At 24.2% G+C, this 6,474-nt stretch overlaps 1 long non-coding RNA gene across 1 annotated transcript; it reads right to left on the bottom strand.

Annotated features, from left to right (window-relative positions):
- Window positions 1-3,045: 3,045 nt before the first annotated feature.
- On the bottom strand, window positions 3,046-3,653 carry LOC114168210 (uncharacterized). Its single transcript, XR_003600640.2, has 2 exons — window positions 3,309-3,653; window positions 3,046-3,205 (listed from the first exon to the last, which is right to left on the bottom strand). It is a non-coding gene; the product is annotated as an uncharacterized LOC114168210 (long non-coding RNA).
- Between the last annotated feature and the right edge of the window lie 2,821 nt (window positions 3,654-6,474).

The raw sequence follows: 6,474 nt of genomic DNA, 5'->3' as shown, positions 1-6,474 counted from the left end.
TTTTTAGTGGATTTAGATAGTAAAGTGGATGAATTTGGAGATGAATTTTGTGAAAGTTAGTAAGTGATTTGATTGATGTGATACATTAAAAAATTATGAAAATAGATAAAATTATAAGTTTACCAAAATATCCTTGATGATAAAAACAGAGGGACATGATAATTTGATGTGATAAAAGTATTAAAATTAAATAATATGAATTTAATAAATTTGATAAAAAAATTAATAAAATTAAAAACCAGCCACCACCTTTATGAGCTACACAACACAACTTCAACTCTGGCCAACCCCTGCATGAACTAACACGTCAAGGAATCAGCCAACAAAATGAATCACGCACACATACAACACCGGTTACGTAACCGGTGTCACACACTCAAAACACCAGCACCGATTACGTAACCGGTGCACACACTCACACAACACCGCACCGGTTATGTAACTGGTGCACACACTCACACACAACACCGGTTATGTAACTGGTGCACACACACACACACACACACACACACACTCACACACAGCACCGGTTATGTAACCGGTGCACACACACATACCACCTTATTTCACACACCGGTGCACACACTCAATGGTAATCAACATCGATTCACACACAATAACACCACGTCACTCACCTAAACCTTCAACCACACAACACAACATTACATTGCAAATGTCCAACACTCCAACCTTCAAAAGCTTCCCATGAACATGCACAGAGACGGGCAAAACTTGATATTTAATGGCAAAATTCAAAGCACGTGGTAGGGTTAAAGTGGTAAAATGGGAATTATCACCCTCAAATCTTTGCTTCTTAAGGAGGGTGAGATAATTGTTGAATCCTACAAATCCACGCTCGCTTATCGTCGCAGATCACTTGAAGAGAACACACACACTTTTTAAAATTCGTCTTCATAAATATGTGGGAACAATGACATCCATCCAAACGAACACAACGTTAAAGGTGTGTTCTTCAGAGTGAAGATTGATTTAAGGAAAAGGGAGAATATGAATTTTAGGTGCATTAGATGATAAAGTTTGTGTTATTCACTTAAGGTATTTAGAGGTGAGAGTGAGTAAATATAGAAATAAAGTTTGTAAAAGTTTGTGAGTGATTTGATTGACGTGATAAATTAAAAAAAAAATAATGGAAAGAAAAATAAGATTACAAATTTGTCCTTAATTTTGAAAGTAATTTAAAATTATAATTAGGTGAGTTAGATTTATTTATAAAAAAATATTAAAATGAATAAATTAAAATAACATATTTTAATAAAAATTATTTATAGAAAATATTTTAATAAAAAATTACTCTTACAACTTTTATTTTTTATAAAAATTTTGAAAATTTTGATATTAATTATTGTTCTAAGAATAATGCTCGGGAACTAAATTGAATTAAGAAAACTAAAAATGAAGTGAGGACTTAATTGTAATTTTACTCATATCACCTTTAAATCTTCATCCATGAGAGAGGATGGAAAAATGAAAAATCTCATTATTATTTCCTTTTCCTTTCCTTCAAATCCATAGAAATGAACAAGTGTATCATTTTCGAATCATTGCTCTCTCTCCTTCCTATGAACCAGCGGTGGAGCATGGAAGGGGCAGGCGGAGACCACGGCCCCCCTCCTCCAATTTCTTTTATATTTTTTTTCATTATTTTTTATTTAATTTTTTTAAAATTATATAAATTTTTAAATTTTTTTAAACTATTTATATTTTTTAAAATTAAATAATATTAAATTCAAAATTAATAAAAATTAAATTAAGTATTTTCTTATTTATTTTATAAAATATAATAATAAATAATAAAATATAAAATTAAATATATAAAGAAATAAAATTATTAAGATATTTTTATTTTCTCTTTCATTGTCTTTTGAGTTTTTTAATATGTTGTATTCTTCTCTCGTACTTATTTATTTTCTTTTGTTATTAAAAAAAGCTAGACATAAAACATAAACTCAGTATTTTTATCCTCATTTTTTCATATTTTCTCTTTCATTATTAAATAAATAAATAAGGTAACTTTCTCTTATCTCATTTGATACTGAACTATTTGTTTAACATTTAACATTATTTTTTATCTCATGACCTTTTTGTATATTCATTTTTTATTAATATAGAAAAAGAAACAATGTACTATGTGATTTTTCATAGTAGATTTTTAATTGTAACTTGATTATCATAGTTTTTTTTTTTAGTAATTATGTCTCTCAACTTTTGATTAGATTATGATAAATTATTTTTTAGTCTTAAACTTATTTTTTAAATAGGTATATTAATGAAAAAAATAAATTTATTTTTAAAATTGATAGAGAAACTACGGGTGAAGATGAAAACATGATAATGTGGTTGTTTATTGCATAACAATGAAATGAAAGCTTGTGAATATTTTTTGAATCAAATGCATGTTAATAAAACGGAAGATGAATATTTTACAGAAAATATGATTATTTACATCGAAAAAAGTTAAGTAAAAAATTTAATTATAATTCAATTACCATAAGTTTAAAAATATGAAAAAACGATAGATATTCATTTAGATATGTGTAATTTCTTTGATAATTATAAATATACTAGATTATGTATTATTTGTATTGAATTAGTCACAATAATATTAAATATATTATTTTGACTCCAAAAAATTTTGATGAAGATTCACGTTGCTGTGAACAATATATATATAGGTTAAAGTGAACATAGTCTAAGAATGTAAAGTTTGTTTTTATGTTATTAAAATCGTATTTAATGTACTTTAATGTTATTATTTACTTTATTTATTAAATGTTTCTTTTGCACAAACTTTGGTAATTGTTTTTGTTTTTTTTCCTACGATGATGCTATTGTTGTGAGATATTTCTGACTTAGGTTTATTCAAAGTGATGTTTTATTTTATTTTATTTTTCAAAAAGAAAACCAATAGACTACAAAGTCTGTTCAAACTTAGGGAGAACAATTTCATGAGAAGTTCCTCTTAACAAATGTAGTTCGTCCTAAATTCCGCGATACCTAATAAAAATTACTCAAATTCAATAGAAATGGAAGAAAACAAGATCTAAAATTTTATTTTTTTCATATTTTTATTACCATCATATGAGAAACATGTCTAATCTTGCTCTCATGTTCTTACAAAGTTATTGTCACTTGAGACAATTTTCCAAACAAGAATCAACCACATTAGTGATCTTACCACCAGCATCTGATACATAAAATCATTAGAAGAAAAGTGTAAGAACATAGTTAATTTAATTATAAACAATAAAAAAAATTAAAGAAACATGAACGTGGTTAGAGATAAATACCCATATCAACGGTGATGGTCTTGTTTACGCCACAGCTTTTAATACAATTGGAGGCACCGGTGTGTGGTGGACATCGTTTAGTACAGGCTATAAAACATTGATAATAATGAACTTGATCTGGTAAACAATCAACAGCACATAATTTAATACATGAGAGTTGGTCTGCCTCTAGAATTTGTACAAAAGACATCATAATTATCATCAAAATTGCAATTCTAGCACTTTTCATTATATTTTTCCCCATAACTTTTTTCGAAGTCTCTACACTCTAGCCCAAGATTTTGTATAGATGCGAAATTTTAAGAGAATGAATATCAATTTATAAACACATAAGGATCATATCAAGTTACTGTATGTATAAATGCTAAGATTAAAACAGACATTCAGGTCATAAATGACTTAATAAAAGTAAAATACGTAACTCCTTTTAGAACTTAAAAAATGTCTCAATTTGTCTTACTAATATTTTATTAATTATAACATTATGTTTGGAAGTAAAATTTAAATAAATTATTCTTAGTGTCGGTTAAATTTCATTTGTATTAAAAATGATATTTAATGAAATATTTTTTCAACAAATTATAATAATTTGTTTTAGAATAAGAGAATGAATAACTTATAATCCGTTTTGATCTTTATTTTCTTCTTTTCATCTATGTATGATTTTTCATATATTAATTTCATTCTTTGTTTTTTTTCTATTCTAGAATTATTTTTTTAGAATTTTGACATATGTCATTTTTTGAATCTCATGACCAATTCTTTTATCCTCTTTTATTGTTAATATGTTTTTCTTTCTATTTGTTTGATATTATTGGATGAATTTATAATAAAATTAAAAATGTGTTTGTTTTGTTCGATTTATTTTTTGTATTTTTCAAAATATAATTTTTGAGAGTTTTTTTTACATATATTTTGACGAGGAAATAAAATTTTAATTTGGATTGAATTGCATGATTATTGAATTACACAAAAAAATTGAAAAATAAATGTTAAATAGAAATTGTCATTCTTAAGCTTATTTTATGACATTCAAACGCTTATGCACCACCTGACCAGGGTCAACCATATTTTATTTTTATATTTAAAGAAAATATTTGTTTTTAGTCCTAAAGTATTACATAAAATTGAAAATATTCTCAGGTCAAACCTTGGATATTATTTGATTGTCACCAGACTTTTAAAAGAATTGATTTGTTGTTCCTATTTGTTTGAACCGCGTTAAAGTTGATCTGACGGCACTTGTTACATGTTATTTAATTTCTTTTATAAAATAAAATTGTTACATCCGTTAGTCCATGCTCTTCACAATTAATTAAAAATAAAACAAAAAGTTAAAAGACCTAACATGTATAATAATATTACTATTCTATTATAATAAAGTTATTTTTTTTAACTTTTTTTTAAATTATTCTTGAAAAAGCATGAACCAGACCGAATTAAAGACTTTATTTTGTAAAAAATTTAAATAATATGTGACATGTAAGATACAATTTAATGTTTGTACTTTTAAAAATATTAGATTTGATTCCTATTTTCTCAAGAGCATTAAAGTTTATCTAACACCACATCAAGTGTTATTTAATTTTTTTTACAAAATAAAATTTTTGTGTCAGCCTAACCACGTTTTTCATAATTAATTATAAATAAATAAATAAAAAGTTAAAAGCTCTAACATATATAATAAATACTATTCTTTTAAAAGAAAAACTAATAAATTAATCGTGAAAAACGTTAACTAGATGGACACAAGAGTTTTATTTTATAAACAAATTAAATAATATGTGGATGTCATTAGGCACCTAGGATCAAATTTAACAATTAGTCACCAAAACCAATAATGTTAAAAATACAAGAAGCAAACTGTAAACAGATTTTGACTAGCCAGTTTTACACATTGCTTTAAAGACTAAAACCATATTTTATTTTCTTTTTAATATAGTTTTGTTAGTTTTACTTTAAGTCCTAATTAAAATTGTGTCTCAAATCCTTTCAAGATTATGATCCACATTTAATGTGTATATAAATGAATGAATATGACTAAAAAACATGCTCACCATTTTTTTAAGTATAGTTTGCTTAGTTTTATTTTCATTCCATACAATATCAATGACAAATCAAATCAATTTTATGTTTCAAAAATAATCTGTCTAATGAAAATATAAGATTTTAATACAGGTTTTGCAAATATAGGTTTTTAAAATTAAATATAAACAACTCTCTTTAGTTATAATAAATTCATAGATCTATAGTATTTTTTTTATAATGAAAACATAATGTAAATATGTTCTGCTAATAAACCTATCTTTGTTTTTTTTTTTTTCATGTACTTGACAAAATTATGTTAAAACAAAATGGTTAAATAAACAATAAAAGGATGATATGATTGAAAAATATTATTTATAAATTTAAAGAAAAAAACGGTTTATAAAATTATAATATGTGAATTTTAATCAAACTAAGATAATAAGAGATAGGAGAGAGGAACCAACAAATTAATGATATTATATTTGAACTATAACATACTTTTATTAAATTGTTTTAAAATTTTCAAATTCAAAACCATAAATTGTTTTAAAATAAAAATTAAAGGCTTAAGCATTTAAATATATGAAAAGAAAATAAGATATATTTGTAAACCCCCAAAGTAGGATTCATTTTATTAATTTAAAGCATTTCAACGAAAACATAAATCAATAAAATGTATTTTCAAATTTATATATATATATATATATATATATATATATATATATATATATATATATATATATATATATATATATATAACCTTTGAAAGATAAATAATACCTCGTCTAAGAGATATACATTACAAAAGCTATATATTAGCATTGGCAGTCCTATTGCTTCATAAATGTTCTATTTGTATTATTATTTGCCCACGTAATATATATATATATATATATATATATATATATATATATATATATATATATATATAATATTTAAATGTTTAAAAATGTTAGTAAAAGTGGGATGTCAATAATTAATTTGCATAAAATGACAAATAATCAATAAATAACACAATGTAATGTAATTATGTTTAACAAATAAAATTCTGGTCACTATATTTTATAAAAAAATTACGTGTACGTTAATCAATCTATTCTTAGAATAGTATTTTTCTTTTTTGTTAGTTTTTGATTAT

Source organism: Vigna unguiculata, chromosome 11 (assembly GCF_037176805.1).
Source record: "Vigna unguiculata cultivar grain cowpea cultivar isolate G323 ecotype 2 chromosome 11, ASM3717680v1, whole genome shotgun sequence".
NCBI lineage: Eukaryota > Viridiplantae > Streptophyta > Magnoliopsida > Fabales > Fabaceae > Vigna > Vigna unguiculata.
This window is presented reverse-complemented; position numbering and strand designations above follow the sequence as displayed.